Source organism: Brienomyrus brachyistius, chromosome 2 (genome assembly GCF_023856365.1).
Source record: "Brienomyrus brachyistius isolate T26 chromosome 2, BBRACH_0.4, whole genome shotgun sequence".
Taxonomy (NCBI): domain Eukaryota; kingdom Metazoa; phylum Chordata; class Actinopteri; order Osteoglossiformes; family Mormyridae; genus Brienomyrus; species Brienomyrus brachyistius.
In genome coordinates, this window is record NC_064534.1 from 34758534 (window position 1) to 34780915 (window position 22382).

At 47.4% G+C, this 22382-nt stretch overlaps 1 protein-coding gene, 3 non-coding genes and 4 pseudogenes across 4 annotated transcripts in view; 7 read left to right on the plus strand and 1 right to left on the minus strand.

Moving 5' to 3' along the window:
• Positions 1–22382, minus strand: part of LOC125715668 (uncharacterized) — a 416660-nt gene that overhangs the window by 348821 nt on the left and 45457 nt on the right. The window lies entirely within an intron of this gene.
• On the plus strand, positions 504–622 carry LOC125734432 (5S ribosomal RNA). Its single transcript, XR_007393744.1, has one exon. It is a non-coding gene; the product is annotated as a 5S ribosomal RNA (ribosomal RNA).
• On the plus strand, positions 1698–1816 carry LOC125734104 (5S ribosomal RNA). The gene has a single exon (XR_007393429.1). It is a non-coding gene; the product is annotated as a 5S ribosomal RNA (ribosomal RNA).
• Positions 4073–4181, plus strand: LOC125732312 (5S ribosomal RNA; annotated as a pseudogene).
• LOC125731576 (5S ribosomal RNA) lies at positions 5260–5378 on the plus strand (annotated as a pseudogene).
• LOC125731941 (5S ribosomal RNA) lies at positions 6454–6572 on the plus strand (annotated as a pseudogene).
• On the plus strand, positions 7646–7764 carry LOC125734128 (5S ribosomal RNA). The gene has a single exon (XR_007393452.1). It is a non-coding gene; the product is annotated as a 5S ribosomal RNA (ribosomal RNA).
• LOC125731982 (5S ribosomal RNA) lies at positions 8841–8959 on the plus strand (annotated as a pseudogene).

Sequence of the window (22382 nt, forward strand, 5' to 3'; positions counted from 1 at the left end):
CCGTCGATGTTTGAATGTAGAAAATTGTTCTGGCTGCAGCCTGCAGTATGGACTTGTTGGTGTGTGTAGCTCCCAGTGTTCTGACAGCGCGACGTTTTGGGGAAGCATGTGATTCAGCAGCTACCAGTGGGCTTCGTGCGGCGGAGATTTTGTGGCTGTTAGCGGAGTTGATAACAGAGGGTCGTTAAGAGAAGCCTGCATGCAGTAGGCAAAGGAGTAATGTTTGCCGGCGGGGGACGTGCGGCGATTAACCTGTGCGGTAGTGAAAAGGAGTTAAAAAGAAGGAAGTGTGCTGATGCGGAAAGAATGGAATAATTGTGGTAGGCTGCCGGCTGAGTAGTTTGGTGAATGTTTGGTGTGGGTCCGGCGCTGCCGATTGGATGGTGGGGCTGCAGTGTGAGTCAGATAAAAAAAAAAAAAAGAACATTAGTAGGATCCAATGGGACCAACTGGCATGTATAGACGCGTGTAATGCAAAAGGGCTGTTTTTGGTAGCGTCTCTCGCTTACGGCCATACCACCCTGAACACGCCTGATCTCATCCGATCTCGGAAGCCAATCAGGGTAGGGTCTGGTTAGTACTTGGATGGGAGACCTCCTGGGAATACCAGGTGCTGTAAGCTTTTCTCACTTTTACTTTATACAGGGGGCACTCCACTTCACGATTAATTTAAATCTATCACTCCCCTTACATTTTACTATTTTATATATATATTTTTTTCTCTCATTCATAAAGGCAGCTTTTAGAAACCGTTTTACTCTAAATACTTCCTGGTAATTCTAGGTGCTGTAAGCTGTTCGTGCCTTTATTCCACCAGGGCGCGATCTTCTCACAAACTTGAAGACTGTCACTCCCCATTCACGTTTTACAACTTATTGTTAATGATAAAGAGACAGCTTTTTACACACAGTTTTAAACAAAGTACTGATATTATTCCTCTTCAACTCACCGCTTTGTTTTCTATGCAAAAACCAGTTCGCCACAGAAGACTCGATATTATTGGCATAGCAAGTTCTGCTCTTCTCCTTTCAAAACTTGCTAAAAGCTGTATTTAAAAGAACAGATTGGCCGGGGTAATTCACACCCTTCAATGCCAGCTTAATGTTTAGGTTAGTGGGAATCACAGAGGAATTAGGGATGGAAACTTCTTTGCTGGTGGTAGAAGCGGTCTGGTGAATTTTTAGAGAGAAGAGGCCATCGATGTTTGAATGTAGAAAATTGTTCTGGCTGCAGCCTGCAGTATGGACTTGTTGGTGTGTGTAGCTCCCAGTGTTCTGACAGCGCGACGTTTTGGGGAAGCATGTGATTCAGCAGCTACCAGTGGGCTTCGTGCGGCGGAGATTTTGTGGCTGTTAGCGGAGTTGATAACAGAGGGTCGTTAAGAGAAGCCTGCATGCAGTAGGCAAAGGAGTAATGTTTGCCGGCGGGGGACGTGCGGCGATTAACCTGTGCGGTAGTGAAAAGGAGTTAAAAAGAAGGAAGTGTGCTGATGCGGAAAGAATGGAATAATTGTGGTAGGCTGCCGGCTGAGTAGTTTGGTGAATGTTTGGTGTGGGTCCGGCGCTGCCGATTGGATGGTGGGGCTGCAGTGTGAGTCAGATAAAAAAAAAAAAAAGAACATTAGTAGGATCCAATGGGACCAACTGGCATGTATAGACGCGTGTAATGCAAAAGGGCTGTTTTTGGTAGCGTCTCTCGCTTACGGCCATACCACCCTGAACGCGCCTGATCTCATCCGATCTCGGAAGCCAATCAGGGTAGGGTCTGGTTAGTACTTGGATGGGAGACCTCCTGGGAATACCAGGTGCTGTAAGCTTTTCTCACTTTTACTTTATACAGGGGGCACTCCACTTCACGATTAATTTAAATCTATCACTCCCCTTACATTTTACTATTTTATATATATTTTTTTTTCTCTCATTCATAAAGGCAGCTTTTAGAAACCGTTTTACTCTAAATACTTCCTGGTAATTCTAGGTGCTGTAAGCTGTTCGTGCCTTTATTCCACCAGGGCGCGATCTTCTCACAAACTTGAAGACTGTCACTCCCCATTCACGTTTTACAACTTATTGTTAATGATAAAGAGACAGCTTTTTACACACAGTTTTAAACAAAGTACTGATATTATTCCTCTTCAACTCACCGCTTTGTTTTCTATGCAAAAACCACTTCGCCACAGAAGACTCGATATTATTGGCATATTGTCTGCTCTTCTCCTCCTTTCAAAACTTGCTAAAAGCTGTATTTAAAAGAGCAGGTTGGCCGGGGTAATTCACACCCTTCAATGCCAGATTAATGTTTAGGTTAGTGGGAATCACAGAGGAATTAGGGATGGAAACTTCTTTGCTGATGGTAGAAGCGGTCTGGTGAATTTTTAGAGAGAAGAGGCCGTCGATGTTTGAATGTAGAAAATTGTTCTGGCTGCAGCCTGCAGTATGGACTTGTTGGCGTGTATAGCTCCCAGTGTTCTGACAGCGTAACGTTTTGGGGAAGCATGTGATTCAACAGCTACCAGTGGGCTTCGTGCGGCAGAGATTTTGTGGCTGTTAGCGGATTTGATAACAGAGGGTCGTTAAGAGAAGCCTGCATGAGGTAGGCAAAGGAGTAATGTTTGCCGGCGGGGGATGTGCGGCGATTAACCTGTGTGGTAGTGAAAAGGACTTAAAGAGAAGGAAGTGTGCGGATGCGGAAAGAATGGAATAATTGTGGTAGGCTGCCGGCTGAGTAGTTTGGTGAATGTTTGGTGTGGGTGCGGCGCTGCCGATTGGATGGTGGTGCTGCAGTGTGAGTCAGATAAAAAAAAAAAAAAACAGGAGTAGGATCCAATGGGACTAACTGGCATGTATAGAGGCGTGTAATGCAAAAGGGCTGTTTTTGTTACCATCTCTCGCCAACGGCCATACCACCCTGAACAGGCCTGATCTCGGAAGCTAAGAGGGGTAGGGTCTGGTTAGTACTTGGATGGGAGACTGCCTGGGAATACCGCGTGCTGTAAGCTTTTCTCACTTTTACTTTATACAGGGGGCGCTCCACTTCACAATAAATTTAAATCTATCACTCCCCTTCCATTTTACTATTTTATATATATATTTTTTTTCTCTCATTCATAAAGGCAGCCTTTACACACCGTTTTACTCTAAATACTGCCTGGTAATTCTACGTGCTGTAAGCTGTTCGTGCCTTTATTCCACCAGGGCGCGATCTTCTGACAAACTTGAAGACTGTCACTCCACATTCACGTTTTACAACTTATTGTTAATAATAAAGAGACAGCTTTTTACACACAGTTTTAAACAAAGTACTGATATAATTCCTCTTAAACTCACCGCTTTGTTTTCTATGCAAAAACCACTTCGCCACAGAATATTCGTTATTATTGGCATATTATCTGCTCTTCTCCTCCTTTCAAAACTTGCTAAAAGCTGTATTTAAAAGAGCAGGTTGGCCGGGGTAATTCACACCCTTCAATGCCAGCTTAATGTTTAGGTTAGTGGGAATCACAGAGGAATTAGGGATGGAAACTTCTTTGCTGGTGGTAGAAGCGGTCTGGTGAATTTTTAGAGAGAAGAGGCCGTCGATGTTTGAATGTAGAAAATTGTTCTGGCTGCAGCCTGCAGTATGGACTTGTTGGTGTGTGTAGCTCCCAGTGTTCTGACAGCGCGACGTTTTGGGGAAGCATGTGATTCAGCAGCTACCAGTGGGCTTCGTGCGGTGGAGATTTTGTGTCTGTTAGTGGAGTTGATAACAGAAGGTCATTAAGAGAAGCCTGCATGCGGTAGGCAAAGGAGTAATGTTTGCCGGCGGGGGACGTGCGGCGATTAACCTGTGCGGTAGTGAAAAGGAGTTAAAGAGAAGGAAGTGTGAGGATGCGGAAAGAATGGAATAATTGTGGTAGGCTGCCGGCTGAGTAGTTTGGTGAATGTTTGGTGTGGGTGCGGCGCTGCCGATTGGATGGTGGTGCTGCAGTGTGAGTCAGATAAAAAAAAAAAAAAACAGGAGTAGGATCCAATGGGACTAACTGGCATGTATAGAGGCGTGTAATGCAAAAGGGCTGTTTTTGTTACCATCTCTCGCCAACGGCCATACCACCCTGAACACGCCTGATCTCGGAAGCTAAGAGGGGTAGGGTCTGGTTAGTACTTGGATGGGAGACTGCCTGGGAATACCGCGTGCTGTAAGCTTTTCTCACTTTTACTTTATACAGGGGGCGCTCCACTTCACGATAAATTTAAATCTATCACTCCCCTTCCATTTTACTATTTTATATATATATTTTTTTTCTCTCATTCATAAAGGCAGCCTTTACACACCGTTTTACTCTAAATACTGCCTGGTAATTCTACGTGCTGTAAGCTGTTCGTGCCTTTATTCCACCAGGGCGCGATCTTCTGACAAACTTGAAGACTGTCACTCCACATTCACGTTTTACAACTTATTGTTAATAATAAAGAGACAGCTTTTTACACACAGTTTTAAACAAAGTACTGATATAATTCCTCTTAAACTCACCGCTTTGTTTTCTATGCAAAAACCACTTCGCCACAGAATATTCGTTATTATTGGCATATTATCTGCTCTTCTCCTCCTTTCAAAACTTGCTAAAAGCTGTATTTAAAAGAGCAGGTTGGCCGGGGTAATTCACACCCTTCAATGCCAGCTTAATGTTTAGGTTAGTGGGAATCACAGAGGAATTAGGGATGGAAACTTCTTTGCTGGTGGTAGAAGCGGTCTGGTGAATTTTTAGAGAGAAGAGGCCGTCGATGTTTGAATGTAGAAAATTGTTCTGGCTGCAGCCTGCAGTATGGACTTGTTGGTGTGTGTAGCTCCCAGTGTTCTGACAGCGCGACGTTTTGGGGAAGCATGTGATTCAACAGCTACCAGTGGGCTTCGTGCGGCAGAGGTTTTGTGGCTGTTAGCGGAGTTGATAACAGAGTGTTGTTAAGAGAAGCCTGCATGAGGTAGACAAAGGAGTAATGTTTGCCGGCGGGGGACGTGCGGCAATTAACCTGTGCGGTAGTGAAAAGGAGTTAAAGAGAAGGAACTGTGCGGATGCGGAAAGAATGGAATAATTGTGGTAGGCTGCCGGATGAGTAGTTTGGTGAATGTTTGGTGTGGGTCCGGTTCTGCCGATTGGATGGTGGGGCTGCAGTGTGAGTCAGATAAAAAAAAAAAAAAAAAACCAGGAGTAGGATCCAATGGGACCAACTGGCATGTATAGAGGCGTGTAATGCAAAAGGGCTGTTTTTGTTCGCTGCTCTCGCTTATGGCCATACCACCCTGAACACGCCAGATCTCGTCTGATCTTGGAAGCTAAGCGGGGTAGGGTCTGGTTAGTACTTGGATGGGAGACTGCCTGGGAATACCATGTGCTGTAAGCTTTTCTCACTTTTACTTTATACAGGGGGCACTCCACCTCACGATTAATTTAAATCTATCACTCCCCTTCCATCTTACTATTTTATATATTTCTTTTTTCTCTCATTCATAAAGGCAGCTTTTACACACGTTTTACTCTAAATACTGCCTGGTAATTCTAGGTGCTGTAAGCTGTTCGTGCCTTTATTCCACCAGGGCACGATCTTCTCACAAACTTGAAGACTGTCACTCCCCATTCACGTTTTACAACTTATTGTTAATAATAAAGAGACAGCTTTTTACACACAGTTTTAAACAAAGTACTGATATAATTCCTCTTCAACTCACCGCTTTGTTTTCTATGCAAAAACCACTTCGCCACAGAAGACTTGATATTGTTGGCATAGCAAGGTCTGCTCTTCTCCTCCTTTCAAAATTTGCTAAAAGCTGTATTTAAAAGAACAGATTGGCCGGGGTAATTCACACCCTTCAATGCCAGATTAATGTTTAGGTTAGTGGGAATCACAGAGGAATTAGGGATGGAAACTTCTTTGCTGATGGTAGAAGCGGTCTGGTGAATTTTTAGAGAGAAGAGGCCGTCGATGTTTCAATGTAGAAAATTGTTCTGGCTGCAGCCTGCAGTATGGACTTGTTGGCGTGTGTAGCTCCCAGTGTTCTGACAGCGTAACGTTTTGGGGAAGCATGTGATTCAACAGCTACCAGTGGGCTTCGTGCGGCAGAGATTTTGTGGCTGTTAGCGGAGTTGATAACAGAGGGTCGTTAAGAGAAGCCTGCATGAGGTAGGCAAAGGAGTAATGTTTGCCGGCGGGGGACGTGCGGCGATTAACCTGTGCGGTAGTGAAAAGGACTTAAAGAGAAGGAAGTGTGCGGATGCGGAAAGAATGGAATAATTGTGGTAGGCTGCCGGCTGAGTAGTTTGGTGAATGTTTGGTGTGGGTGCGGCGCTGCAGATTGGATGGTGGTGCTGCAGTGTGAGTCAGATAAAAAAAAAAAAAAAACAGGAGTAGGATCCAATCTGACTAACTGGCATGTATAGAGGCGTGTAATGCAAAAGGGCTGTTTTTGGTAGTGTCTCTCGCTTATGGCCATACCACCCTGAACACGCCTGATCTCGTCTGATCTCGGAAGCTAAGTGGGGTAGGGTCTGGTTTGTACTTGGATGGGAGACTGCCTGGGAATACCACGTGCTAAAAGCTTTTCTCACTTTTACTTTATACAAGGGGCGCTCCACTTCACGATTAATTTAAATCAATCACTCCCCTTCCATTTTACTATTTTATATATATATTTTTTTTCTCTCATTCATAAAGGCAGCCTTTACACACCGTTTTACTCTAAATACTGCCTAGTAATTCTAGGTGCTGTGAGCTGTTCGTGCCTTTATTCCACCAGGGCGCGATCTTCTGACAAACTTGAAGACTGTCACTCCACATTCACGTTTTACAACTTATTGTTAATAATAAAGAGACAGCTTTTTACACACAGTTTTAAACAAAGTACTGATATAATTCCTCTTAAACTCACCGCTTTGTTTTCTATGCAAAAACCACTTCGCCACAGAATATTCGATATTATTGGCATATTATCTGCTCTTCTCCTCCTTTCAAAACTTGCTAAAAGCTGTATTTAAAAGAGCAGTTTGGCCGGGGTAATTCACACCCTTCAATGCCAGCTTAATGTTTAGGTTAGTGGGAATCACAGAGGAATTAGGGATGGAAACTTCTTTGCTGGTGGTAGAAGCGGTCTGGTGAATTTTTAGAGAGAAGAGGCCGTCGATGTTTGAATGTAGAAAATTGTTCTGGCTGCAGCCTGCAGTATGGACTTGTTGGCGTGTGTAGCTCCCAGTGTTCTGACAGCGTGACATTTTGGGGAAGCATGTGATTCAACAGCAACCAGTGGGCTTCGTGCGGCGGAGATTTTGTGGCTGTTAGCGGAGTTGATAACAGAGGGTCTTTAAGAGAAGCCTGCATGCGGTAGGCAAATGAGTAATGTTTGCCGGCGGGGGACGTGCGGCGATTAACCTGTGCGGTAGTGAAAAGGAGTTAAAGAGAAGGAAGTGTGCGGATGCGGAAAGAATGGAATAATTGTGGTAGGCTGCCGGCTGAGTAGTTTGGTGAATGTTTGGTGTGGGTCCGGCGCTGCCGATTGGATGGTGGTGCTGCAGTGTGAGTCAGATAAAAAAAAAAAAAACAGGAGTAGGATCCAATGGGAATAACTGGCATGTATAGACGCGTGTAATGCAAAAGGGCTATTTTTGGTAGCGTCTCTCGCTTACGGCCGTACCACCCTGAACACGCCCGATCTCGTCTGATCTCGGAAGCCAAGCAGGGTAGGGTCTGGTTAGTACTTGGATGGGAGACCTCCTGGGAATACCAGGTGCTGTAAGCTTTTCTCACTTTTACTTTATACAGGGGGCGCTCCACTTCACGATTAATTTAAATCTATCACTCCCCTTCCATTTTACTATTTTATATATATATATATATATTTTTCTCTCATTCATAAAGGCAGCTTTTACACACCGTTTTACTCTAAATACTTCCTGGTAATTCTAGCTGCTGTAAGCTGTTCGTGCCTTTATTCCACCAGGGCGCGATCTTCTCACAAACTTGAAAACTGTCACTCCCCATTCACGTTTTACAACTTATTGTTAATGATAAAGAGACAGCTTTTTACACACAGTTTTAAACAAAGTACTGATATTATTCCTCTTCAACTGACCGCTTTGTTTTCTATGCAAAAACCACTTCGCCACAGAAGACTCGATATTATTGGCATAGCAAGTTCTGCTCTTCTCCTTTCAAAACTTGCTAAAAGCTGTATTTAAAAGAACAGATTGGCCGGGGTAATTCACACCCTTCAATGCCAGCTTAATGTTTAGGTTAGTGGGAATCACAGAGGAATTAGGGATGGAAACTTCTTTGCTGGTGGTAGAAGCGGTCTGGTGAATTTTTAGAGAGAAGAGGCCGTCGATGTTTGAATGTAAAAAATTGTTCTGGCTGCAGCCTGCAGTATGGACTTGTTGGTGTGTGTAGCTCCCAGTGTTCTGACAGCGCGACATTTTGGGGAAGCATGTGATTCAGCAGCTACCAGTGGGCTTCGTGCGGCGGAGATTTTGTGGCTGTTAGCGGAGTTGATAACAGAGGGTCGTTAAGAGAAGCCTGCATGCGGTAGGCAAAGGAGTAATGTTTGCCGGCGGGGGATGTGCGGCGATTAACCTGTGCGGTAGTGAAAAGGAGTTAAAAAGAAGGAAGTGTGCGGATGCGGAAAGAATGGAATAATTGTGGTAGGCTGCCGGCTGAGTAATTTGGTGAATGTTTGGTGTGGGTCCGGTGCTGTCGATTGGATGGTGGTGCTGCAGTGTGAGTCAGATAAAAAAAAAAAACAGGAGTAGGATCCAATGGGACTAACTGGCATGTATAGACCCGTGTAATGCAAAAGGGCTGTTTTTGGAAGCGTCTCTCGCGTACGGCCATACCACCCTGAACACGCCTGATCTCGTCTGGTCTCGGAAGCTAAGCAGGCTAGTGCATGTTTAGTATTTGGATGGGAGACCTCCTGGGAATACCAGGTGCTGTAAGCTTTTCTCACTTTTACTTTATACAGGGGGCGCTCCACTTCACGATTAGTTTAAATCTATCACTCCCCTTCCATTTTACTATTTTATATATTTCTTTTTTCTCTCATTCATAAAGGCAGGTTTTAGAAACCGTTTTACTCTAAATACTGCCTGGTAATTCTAGGTGCTGTAAGCTGTTCGTGCCTTTATTCCACCAGGGCGCGATCTTCTCACAAACTTGAAAACTGTCACTCCCCATTCACGTTTTACAACTTACTGTTAATAATAAAGAGACAGCTTGTTACACACAGTTTTAAACAAAGTACTGATATAATTCCTCTTCAACTCACCGCTTTGTTTTCTGTGCAAAAACCACTTCACCACAAAAGACTCGATATGGCATAGCAAGGTCTGCTCTTCTCCTCCTTTCAAAACTTGCTAAAAGCTGTATTTAAAAGAGCAGGTTGGCCGGGGTAATTCACAATATATTGTTCGGTGGTACATTGGGCGGAGCTTAATTCTCCGCTTCTGACGTCATAAGAGGAAGTGGCTAATCCTTGATTCTGATTGGTCGAGGGTTTATGCCCATATATGGTATCAATACATGCTTATGCCACGTTTTGCCGATAGGGGGCGATATGGTTTTGGGATATTGCCGTTATGCCCATATATGGTATCAATACATGCTTATGCCACGTGTTGCCGATAGGGTGGTTTGGGAGATTAAACTTTAATAGAATAAAAATACATTACATGTATTTTATTAATGTGGTTTTTTGATTACGTTTTTAAGGAATAATAAAACATAGAGCAGGATAATGGCAAGCTAGCGCATACACGTTCAGCGGGGGGCGTCCGTCCGGCCCCGTGTTGTTAGTAAGTGTCACGGGTCAAGGTGAGCGATCGCGAGCAGAGCGGCGATCGTGCGGGTAAGGAGCAGGCAGGCAAGCGGGATACGGGGAAAACGGGGTTTTAATCAGGATAAGCGGGTCAGGGAACACTGGACGGCAACAGACATCAGGAAACATCAATGACGGACGAAGGACTCAGGTAAGACACGGACTGAAATAGACAGGACTGAGCAAATGAACTGGATACAGCTGGGTACAATCGGGAGAAAACACGTGGGTAATCAGGGGGCGTGGCACACAGGAGGAGCGGACGAGCCGGGCATGACAGAACCCCCCCCCAAAGGCGCGCTTCTCCGGGCGCGCCAAGGAAGGGGGCGACGGACGGGACACGGGAACCGGGACCTGGAGCAAAAAAACAGAACCATCAACGAGAGACGGGAAACAGGACCGAGGCACAGAACAGGGCAAGAGACAGGACATGAGATAGGAGCTGACAAAGGGACGGGAAGGCAGAGAGACAGATCTGGAAGGGAGACACAGCGGGAACAGGAGGAACAAAAGGACCAGGAGTGAACGAAGGGAACAGAGGAGGACTAGGAGCAGAGACGGGAGGAACAAAGCGAGGGGGAGCAGAGACAGGTGGGACAAAGAAAGGGGAAGCAAACGAAGGAGGGACCAGGGCAGGAGAGAAGGGAGAGAAGGCAGGGGAACAAAGGGGAGCCCGTGGGAGCCCCAGCGGGCGACGGGCGGCAGCCGGAGGGGCCGCAGACGGCCGGGAGGCCGGAGCCGGAGGGGACCGAGAAGGGGCCGAGGAGACAGGGCGAGGGACCCGCGGAGGGGCCAGGGAGGGAGCAGGAGGGAGCACTGGGGAAGGGGACGAGGGAGCAGGAGGGGCCCACGGCGAAGGCCCGGAGGAGGGGGGAGCCGCAGCAGGCGGCGACGTCCGGTGGAGGGCCGGAGGTAGGGGCCCCGCAGGCAACCGAGGAGCCGCCGTCGGGGATCCCGCAGGCGGCCGACCAGGCACCGGAGGGGGGAGCGAGGCAGGGCGACGAGGCACCGGAGAGGGACCCGCAGGCGACAGCCGACCCGGAGGGCCAGGAACCGCAGGTGCCAACCGAGCCCCAGCGCAGGCGAGGCAGGGCGAGCCAGGGGGCAGGGCGGGCGGGACCCCAGCCCTGCGTCTGTGTCCCCTCCCCTTGCGGGACACAGACAGGCTGACCCTAGGTCGGGGTCGATGTCGCCGGGGCGAGGGACAAGGGGTTACGAGTTCTGTCCCCGAGGGGTCCCATTCCAGCTCCTCCACCTCCAGAGAGGGAGGAGCTGCGGTGGAGTCTTCGGGGACCTCCTCGGGAACCGGGGTCAAGGGACTTAGAGCGGGAGTAGGAACGGGGCCAGGAAGTAAAGTCATTCGGGGCGCCTCGGGAGCTGCTGCAGGCGGAGGGGGCGCCTCGGGAGCTGCTGCAGGCGGAGGGGGCGCCGGGTCAGGAACAGGAGCTTGCTGCAGTGGGGGCGCCTGCCCAGGAGCTGCAGGTTGCTACAGTGGGGGCGCCTGCCCGGGAGCTGCAGCAGGCGAAGGGGGCGCCGGGACAGGAACAGGAGCGCGGTCAGGAACAGGAGCGCGGTCAGGAACAGGAGCTTGCTGCAGTGGGGGCGCCTGCCCGGGAGCTGCAGGTTGCTGCAGTGGGGGCGCCTGCCCGGGAGCTGCAGCAGGCGAAGGGGGCGCCGGGACAGGAACAGGAGCGCGGTCAGGAACAGGAGCGCGGTCAGGAACAGGAGCGCGGTCAGGAACAGGAGCGCGGTCAGGAACAGGAGCTGGCTGCAGTGGGGGCGCCTGCCCGGGAGCTGCAGGTTGCTGCAGTGGGGGCGCCTGCCCGGGAGCTGCAGGTTGCTGCAGTGGGGGCGCCTGCCCGGGAGCTGCAGGTTGCTGCAGTGGGGGCGCCTGCCCTGGAGCTGCAGCAGGCGAAGGGGGCAGCGAAGGCGGCTGCGCAGGCGGCGGCGGCTGCACGGGAGCGGGGTCCGCCGGCAATGGCGGCTGCACGGGAGCGGGGTCCGCCGGCAATGGCGGCTGCACGGGAGCGGGGTCCGCAGGCAGCGGCGGCAGCGAAGGCGGCTGCGCAGGCAGCGGCGGCAGCGAAGGCGGCTGCGCAGGCAGCGGCGGCCGCACGGGAGCGGGGTCCGCCGGCAGCGGCGGCCGCACGGGAGCGGGGTCCGCCGGCAGCGGCGGCCGCACGGGAGCGGGGTCCGCCGGCAGCAACGGAGGGAGGTCCTCTGTACCGGCGATCGCCGGTTTCCTTCTTCTCCTTCGCTGGCGCCTAGCGGTGGCGGGAGGCGGCGCGACGTCCGTAAAAACGGACGTCGGAAGAAAGGCCTCCGGCTCCGGGTAAGGGTAGAGGAAGGGCTCCTCGTCCTCGTCCTCACTGGAGAACCAGTACTTCCACACGGGATCGGGGTCGCGTGTGGTCAGCCTCCGGGCTGGAGGTAGGGCGGGTACTTCCCTCTCGTCCCCTGTTGGGAGCCAAAGCCTGGAGAGCGAGCAGGCGCCGATACGGATCGTCTCCTGCGGGACTCTCTTCCTCCCTCTCCGCTTCTTTTTGAGGTCCGTCATTCTGTCACGGGTCAAGGTGAGCGATCGCGAGCAGAGCGGCGATCGTGCGGGTAAGGAGCAGGCAGGCAAGCGGGATACGGGGAAAACGGGGTTTTAATCAGGATAAGCGGGTCAGGGAACACTGGACGGCAACAGACATCAGGAAACATCAATGACGGACGAAGGACTCAGGTAAGACACGGACTGAAATAGACAGGACTGAGCAAATGAACTGGATACAGCTGGGTACAATCGGGAGAAAACACGTGGGTAATCAGGGGGCGTGGCACACAGGAGGAGCGGACGAGCCGGGCATGACAGTAAGCGCCGCGGCGTATTTTAAAAGAAAGCACCCAAATGTTTTAAAAGAAGAAAGACCCAAAAGAAGAAAACCCTTAGTGCTATTTTAAAAGAAAAGCAGTGTGAATTTAAACAAACATGCCCGAAAGAAGCAGCAGAAGAACAAATTTAAACAAGCGCAAACGATAGCGTCACAACCAAACCAAACCAATAAACATACAGCCCGTCGTTTTAAAAGAAGCGATCACTCATTACATTTACCCAACACGAAAGACTTTAGTTATATTTACCAGGCTGGAGAAAGCATGTAAGCGGCAAACTTTTAGAAGAAATAGGACGAAACGATCCCGGAGCTCCGACACATGCGACTACTCTGTTTGAACAACGCGGGGCGGAATGGCCGATCGCTAGTCCGGCGTTTGGCGCATGCGCAACCACGCCGCCTCCCCTTTCAAAATGGCGACGCCGGCAGAGCGCCTGTTTTAGCAAAGGAAACCCCTATAGCCGTAATGTTTTTAAGGAATGAAGCACTTTTCTGCCAATGTGAATAATAAAGTAAAGCGGTCTGTGCATTTTCGACAGCAATAATCAAAGAATAACGCAGTTAATTCTTGTTTAAACGAGCGCATGCGCGTAGATCCACGCTGCATTTCCTTTGTTGAGCCAGCTAGTTGCGTCAAGCAACTGTCAAATGGCGAGCAATTGTCAAATTGTCTCATATAGACAGGGCCGGCCATGTGTTTGTGAGCCAACTCGTTGCGTCAAGCAACTGTCAAATGGCGAACTATTGTCGCTGGACCAAGAATTCATGCATCTACCTTTGCAATGCAACGACCTTTTTTTTCGGGTCGACCGGCAATACTTGGCAATGTCGTTAGGCAGGGGTTAGCTCATCAGAACGGCAGGATGTTGTGTAGGAACGGCTGAAATTTAGGCAGCAACAAATTCTTTCGTTATAGCATTATTTTAAATTTGTATGGGTGTGATATATGCCATTTATGCAATGTGGCGGAATTAAACAACAGGGTATCCGCCTGGTGCCACAAACAGCCGTACCACTAATGTGTTAAACAAAGAATAAAAACCATTAATTACACATGCTTACGTATAAAATATATAAAAGTTTAAGGAATAAAGCACACAACAAACAGCCGCTCCACTAAACAAGGTGTAAAAACCGATCATTACCACAAATTATGATATTTAAGTATAAAAATAAATAAGTTGAGGACTAAAGCAGTAGACAAACTACCCCGTAAACAAGGATTAATGAATAAAATTATTTCAATGTGGCTAAAGTAGACGTACGCGACTATTTAATAGGGGGGCAAAAGCACATTTTAAAAACTGGCAATAACTCGAACGGCGGTAAAGACGGGTCGCTAGCGCCACCATGTGTCCACAGCATGTGCCCCCACAGCGGGGAAGGGGCGGTCCAGCCCCCCCCCCCCCCCCCCAGAAAAAAAAAAAGTTTCCCCTATATTAAGGGCGACGCTGTCGACCAAAAATACAGAAGAACTTGAAACGCTATCGACGCCAAAGATGGAAATGCCAAACTGGAGGTATGTTAAATTTCTTTCGCCATAGTTTAAAATTGTTTGAATTGTCGCTATTGTGAAAACATTTGCGATTACTTTTGACCAAGAATTTTCCACGGTGTCAAGCCCGAGTATGCCCCGTGAAGTAGAGGATTGGAATAGCGGTAAGTTAATATCAATGATAAGCATATCAATGGATTTACTGTTTTAAAAAATTGTGGAAAGACTGAAAGTTTTATGTTCACTGTCGCAGATAAGGACGCCGACCTGTTAAGCACGCCGACGGTTATTTTCAGAGATAATCGTGAAGGGACTGTCCAAAGACAACATAAGCGGAAAAGAACGGATAGTTTTAACGGTACGTGGAACAATACCCGCATCGTGGATTTTTCTGTATGAAATGCTTAAAGACTGATTTTGTCCTTCTCGTCCCCCCAAGACACTGCCGATGATGAATTGTTGATCGCTGCGGCTGAAAAAATTTAAGCGGGTATAGCGACGGCAGAAACTTCAACCGAGCGAACCTGAAGAACAGTTGGAATCTACGCCGCCGGGTACTCCTACTACAGGGGTTGTGACCCCGGACCAAGGGTTCCCAGCAAGCGGTGATCCAGCTACCACATCCCGGGCCTTATCGGGACCCCTGCAGAGGACGCAAGATTGGGATATTGACCAATTAACACCTTGGCAGTGGCCGGTTGCAAGCTCCCTGGACGGCGCTGTATCCCGGGCCGGGAGGCTGAAGGGGCTCAAGGTAGCTTTTTTCCTTTTTCAGGATCAAATGTGTGATTTTTTGGCGGATTTGTCTGATCAGATATAAAGAATAAGCACAGACATGGCAGAAAACTGGAGGCAGTGGAGTTTTGATGGGGGTAGAAGCATGCATATAAATGATGACGACGATGGTGAAACGCCGCTGAACCCCGATCTGCTTCGGCTGATTGATGAACTGAATGACGGACCACCGGCTGAAATTAACCCCTACATGCTCGCCTTAATAAATGATTTAAATGAGAATGGTGCTCATGAAGCGGTTGAGGCTATGGACTATGTTAATATGGGTGACGCTATAGGCGATGTAGACGGGTGGCTACCAAATGCTGATGTGTCTATGAATGTGGAAATGGCTGACGACCACGCGGCTGACAGCGGACCAGACAACGATGTGCAAATGCTTGACGCTGATGACGGATCGGCCACGTACGCTGAACTGCATCAGATGATAGCTGAACTGAATGGTGAGCAACCGGGTGAATTTAACCCCATTTTACAAAACTTCTTAAATGATTTAAATGATGAAGATGGAGCGGCGGTGGAACCAGAAATTATGGACATTGATAATGTGGTACAACAACATGGTGGGGGTGCAGCTGATGTTGATGTTAATGTAATACGCAGACCACTGTTTAACAACACCGAGATAAGGCAACGCTTTCACTTTGAGGGGACTGAGCATGATGACATAGTAGATGTCTACAGGGCCGTTATACAGACATTCCAAAATTTGGTTGACAGAGTGAACGCTTTAGCGGGTCCGGGGGATATCATACAGGTGGAACTGCAGGGGAATTCAGTGACTAATAACACAGCTATACATGTTAGAGGCGAGATCGATCTAAATGATCTGCTATCGATGGTAGACAACCTTACACAGAGTAATGCCGAGGTTTTCAGCGATGAAACGCTGGAGCTGGTCGTGCAGATTATTCATAATCGAAATGGTGGCGCGGCCAAACGACAGAAATTAACAAAACTTTTAAAATCTGACATTTTGCAAAAGAAGCTCAGGTGCCTTATTGTTTCTGAAAACTCGGGCAGTAATCTGTGCTTTGCTTACTGCGTAGTCCACCTCTTAAACCCTGACATGTCACATGAGATTGCGGAGATAGAAGCTAAACGTTTACAGGAATCAGTCGGTCTAACTGTTGCTGACATAGTTTCATTCTCAAACATAGCAGAGTTTGAGCGAATGCTTGGGGTCAAAATCGTTGTATGGTACCGATGTGACAAGTCTGACATTTTTAAGAAATTTCAGACAAACCCCGAGCCTCGTAATAAAACAATCTTTCTGTACCTTCAAGATCAGCATTATTTCGGTATAAAAAGCTTGACGTCGTTTTTTGGGGAATCTTACGTCTGTGATTATTGTTATGCCTCATTCAGTATTAAAACAGGGCACAAATGTGAGTATTACTGCAACGTTTGTCTCAGTCCCGAGTGCCATAAGCATCGCACAGCATACATACATTGTGAGGACTGCGGGTCGTTCTGTCGATCGCGGTATTGTTTCGAGCAGCACAAAATGTCAAAACAGCAACCAGGCGGCACTGGTGTACGCAGCTTGTGCGACACAGTCAAGTATTGTGACAAGTGTAACAATCGGTACACCGTCACAAAAAATAACCAAAAGGGTCAGAAGTGTAAGCCAAATACCAGATGCGCTTTTTGTAAAGAGGACTTGACCCCTGACTGTGAGCATCAGTGTTTTATCGAGCCAGTAAAAACTGAGGCCTTGACAGACCGCTATGTATTTTACGACTTTGAATGTAGACAAGATGAGGGGACGCACATTGCTAATTACATCTGCTGCATTGACTTTGAGGGCAATTGTTGGACCGCTAAGGGGGATGGCTGTGTGGCGGAATTTTTCAAAAAGTACCGCAACCGTAAATACAAGGGGTACACATTTATAGCGCACAACTCTAAAGGCTATGATAGTTACCTTCTCATGAAATATTTAGTTGAAAATGGCATCACACCCCACATTATCACACAGGGCAGCAAACTGCTCTGTGTGTCAGACGAGGACTTTAGCCAAAGATACATTGACTCCTTCTGCTTTCTGCCCATGAAGCTGAGCGCATTCCCCGCCGCTTTGGGTTTTGAGAGCGAAAAGAAGGGCTATTTCCCACATTTTTGGAACACCGTAGAAAATCAAAATTACGTCGGTCCCTACCCGCCAACAGAGGCATACGGTGTGCAAACCATGATGGAGAAGGAAAAGAGAGAGTTTATGGAGTGGTACGGTACTGTTGCGGGAGAGGTGTTTGACTTTAGAAAAGAAATGGCAGAGTACTGTAAAAATGATGTTGTCATCTTGAGAGAGGGTTGTCTCAGGTTCAGGGGTGAGATTATAAACAGTTGTAATCTAGACCCCTTTCAATGTGTCACCATTGCCTCAGTGTGCATGAAGCAGTTTTGCATGAGTTTTTTGCCTGAAAATACCGTCGCTCTAACCACTCCAGATAATTACATCAAGCGACAAAAGGCATACTCCACGCCATCTATTCAGTGGCTGGAATACATCGCGCATAGCGAAAAACTAGAGATTCAGCACGCGCTCTGTAGAGGGGAGGTGAAAATGGGTCCCTACTACCTCGACGGCTATGCCGAAATCGACGGGGTTCGTACGGCGTACGAATTTGCGGGGTGTTTTTTTCACGGGTGCCCAGAATGCTTTGATTCAAACGCACTGAATCCTGTAACAAAACTGCGTTTTGGGGACATGCATCAGCAGTTTCAGGATAAAATATTTGCCCTTAAACACACGTACAACCTCAATGTACATGTTATTTGGGAACACCAGTGGGGCAAAATGAAGGCTGAAAATGCAAATGTACAGGCATTCTTGAGGGAATTTGACTTTCCAGAGCGCATCGACCCTCGGGACGCTCTGTTTGGCGGCAGAACTAACGCCTTGCAATTGCACTACAAAGCAGAGGGCAACGAGCGTATACATTACTACGACTTCACGAGCCTTTACCCCTCTGTCAACAAGTTTAAGGAGTACCCGGTAGGCCACCCCGTAATCATTTACCGCGATTTCGACAGTGTGGAAAACTATTTTGGGTTGATCAAAGCCAAGGTTTACCCACCGAGAGGTCTTTACCTGCCGGTTCTGCCTTACAGGTCCGGCGGTAAACTCATGTTCACACTTTGCCGAACATGCTGTGAAACTGAGACGCAAGGGGTCTGCAATCATTCAGATGAGCAGAGAGCTCTGAGCGGTACGTGGTGCAGTATCGAAATCAACAAGGCTGTTGAAAAGGGCTACAAAATTGCCAAGATTTACGAGGTCTGGCATTTCCCCGATAGGACAGACACACTCTTTGCTGACTATATTAACACCCATTTAAAGGGAAAACAGGAGGCTTCGGGTTATCCCTCTTGGGTAAAGAGTGCTGAGGATAAAGAGAGATACATACAGACCTACTTTGAGAAGGAGGGCATCCGCTTGAACCCCGAAAACATCGGGGTGAACAAAGTGAAACGCCAAATTTCCAAATTGTTTTTAAACAGTCTTTGGGGAAAATTTGGTCAGAGGATAAATCAGGCAAGTACGACGCTCATCAAAGACCCCGATGAGTTTCTCATGTTCATTTTTTCAAAGTTGGTCAATGTGTCTCACTTTTCCTTTTTGAATGACAATGTGGCAATGGTCCAATGGCGGAACATAAAGGTGTTCCCTAACACGCCGCGGCACGTCAACACGTTTATTGCGGCGTTCACTACCGCGTATGCAAGGCTCGAGCTGTACAACCTCATGGATCGCTTGGGGCGGCGTACGCTGTACCATGATACAGACTCTGTCATTTTTGTCAGCAAGCCGGGGGACTGGATGCCACCTTTGGGTGACTTTCTCGGTGAGCTGACAAGCGAGTTGGACCCAGATGATCACATTGTGGAATTTGTTTCAGGGGGCCCCAAAACTTATGGGTACAGAACCGCAAAAAGTAAAACAAACTTGAAAGTTAAGGGAATAACGCTGCACAACACCAATTCGAAAGTTGTCAACATCGCATCCCTCACAGAGTTAGTTCACGATTTTGTGAGTAACCCACGTGACCCCCCTCGAGAGATCAGGACATCTACGCAGCAAATCTTGAGGGATAAAAGGGGGTTCCTTTTGAAAAATAAGACAGTCAACAAGTGTTTCAAGGTTGTGTACACCAAGCGGCAGCTACTGCCTGACTATTCCACACTGCCTTATGGATTCTAGTGACGGGTTCGACAATAGACTTCAGCACCCATTCTCGTGCATTATATCGGGACCGAGCAACTGTGGCAAGTCTTATTTCATTAAAAGACTGCTTGAGAATGTGGATTGTACATTGTCCAGAGTGCCTGAAAACGTCGTATGGTGCTATTCTTGCTGGCAACCATTGTATGATGATTTGTTGTGCAAAATAAAAAATATTAAATTTGTGGAAGGAATCCCAGAGTCTCTGTGTGACGACGAACTTTTACCATCAAATAAAATTAATTTGATCATCATTGACGACCTTATGGAAAAAGCCAGCGATAACGGCGAGGTGGAAAAAGCTTTTACCAAGTACACGCATCACAGAAATCTAAGCGTCATATATCTGGTGCAGAATCTTTTCTTCCAAGGTAAGAAGAGCCGGACCATCAATCTCAACGCTAATTATATCGTATTATTTAAAAACCCCCGAGATAAATTACAGACGAGTGTATTGGCAAGGCAGATGTACCCGCGGCATTCAAAATTTTTTCTAGAAGCTTTCGAAGACGCTACAAAAGTCCCTTACGGATATCTATTGGTGGATTTAAAAGCCGTGACACCCGAGGACTGTAGGCTCAGAACAGGAATGCTTCCACCCGAGTGGCCGGCTGCTTACGTGCTCAAGAAAAAATAATAATGTCGGCTCGTATAAAAAGAAATTGGAGTGACCTGAAAGCTTTATTTGACAGTAACGCCAGACAGAGAAAGAAAATTTTAAAGACGGCATCTCCGGGTTTGCTGAACACTCTTTGTGAAATAGCTTTGAACGTGCTGTGCGGCAAGATCCCGTTAACCAAAGCCCAGATTGTACAACTAAAAAAGCAAAACAGCGGCATTAAACTATTGGCAAACAAACGGGCATCGTTTAAAAAAAAGAAGAAGGCTATTATACAGACCGGTGGGGGATTCATTCTACCACTGCTAAGTGTCGCCATACCGTTTCTCACCAGTCTTTTTCAACGGAGCTAAGTAAATGGAACATGCTAGGAAAATGTATCTGGTCCCTAAGGCACAGCTTGAAAAACTGCATAATGCCACATCTCCTAAAGATACGATAAGACAGACTGCCGAAAGCGAATTGGACATTGCAATACGCAACATTTTATCAAGAACGGATGTTGCTGACCACGAAAAGGTCCGCTTGTACACAGAGGTGCTACAGAGATATTTGACTTTGGCCAAGCAAGGTGATAATGAGCCCTTATCATTAACACTTCCTCCTGAAGACCCTATAATAGATAATGCTGTGGCGGCACGTGCCACCGTTGCTGGGGATTCCATTATGGATGAAGTCATTAAAAATGTTGCTTCGCGTAACAAGAAAAAGGCTGAATATATAATGGGTAAAATGCTTGAAAACTCTGCCGTCACTGCGTGGAATCCGCGCGGGGAGTTTGTTTTTAATGGTACAACTATCGCTGGATCCCACATGCTCGATTTGCTTAAAAACATTACCAACCCGCATAACGTGAACGAGGGGAGAAGGCCTGTGGGGTGGGGAGAATTTCTACAAGGCCTGGCTAGACTCAACATGCCTTGCACCCTCATACCTAACCAAGATGTTGGACGTCTCATAGAGTCAATCAAGAACAAGCCCCGCACCGAGGAGCGGCGTGACGGGACACCCCGAGATGGTCGGTCACCGCGAACCCCCCGGAAATTCTTAAGACCCGACTGGCTTGTGTTTTAAAATGCTTTTGTACTTACTTAATTAAAACACTCAAACGTGATATTTTGTCTTTGTGTTTTTTATTTGTCATGCACAATCTTTTTCAAAGCCTTACAACATCTCACCATCTGCATTTTGGTAAACATATTTTTCACACGATTGATATATTTAAATTTAGAAACAAAATGAGAAACCATAGCATCGTTCTTTTTTAAATCATTGCTATAAAACGATAGAATTTTGCAAAAAGAAAAGCCTCTACAGCGGTTAATTAAATAAAAAATGCAATGTTGTCCACACGTCACACTGAGATCGCTTTGAAGCTGCTTCGCGTTGCAAACGAGACGGTCACAGTGCCTTGTCATAAAAGCGTTTATGGCCCTCGGAAAGCTGGGGTGATCCGGAGGATTTCCGTACGAGTCGAAAAACTCTGCGGTGCTGTCAGTACCGATGAAAAGCGCCAGCCAGTGCTCACCGGGTGCCCAACTCGGATGTGTGTTGACGATGAAGATTGCGGGTAATTTTTCAAGTTTTACAGCCTCCAGCTCGTCACAAGCCAACACCCCATAAAAATGTCGAGCAGTCCAGCGGTTTCTGCCAAGGATGTTGGATAGCTCCAATGTGTTCATGACTAGTAGTAATCGTACAATACATTTCTCCTTTGGTTAATCTCGATTATATTGTCGAATGATGCGTAAACTATCAATGTCGCAGTCCTGGCCAGCGGCTGTCGGAACCTCATCTCCAGGCGCATATTTCCGCTTTTAACCATGGAGAGATGCTGATTACATCCCTCGTCGGGTGACAAGTTAAAGGCGTACAAAGTGTAGCCATTTATGTACTCGTTTCTGTCAACAGCGAAAGGCTCGTTTTTCAAATGTCTCCCCGTAGCCAAAATCAAACTGTAATATTCACGGGCCACGTTTCCTCGGATAAAATCTGGTTGAAAGGGTTTAGAGGGATACTGCTGGCCATCTACGTAAAGCGCTACAAATTCAGCGTCGTAATGTTGAAAATTGAAGGGGTTTCGATCGTACGCGCCCATAAAACCCATATTATCTACAAGCCCGATAACTACGGTTTTAGGCAGCTGACCTAGAAACAAATTTTCTTGAGCGCAGACACGGCTACCCGCGGCCACAATAAAAGTTTTCATACATACTCTCTCGATCGGGTATTTCGCGTTGGCTGCCAGCAATGCGCTCGCGTGCCCCAGTTTGACAGCCGTCGATACAGAAACTTTTTTAACAAAGAGGGATGCAGATACTATTTTGAGCGAGTACTGCTCAGCTGCATCACCGCTCATGAGGCAAAACTCATCTTTGTTTCGGACCATTTTAATTTTGACGTCGACCCCATTTAGCATTAGCAGCTCCTGAAAAAATATGTCAGAGTGTATTGGGCCCATCAAATCGAAAACGCTGCTTCTTGCCGAAAATGCGGCTCTTTTCTCTAGCCCCGCGTTAAGGCCTTGCGGGTCTG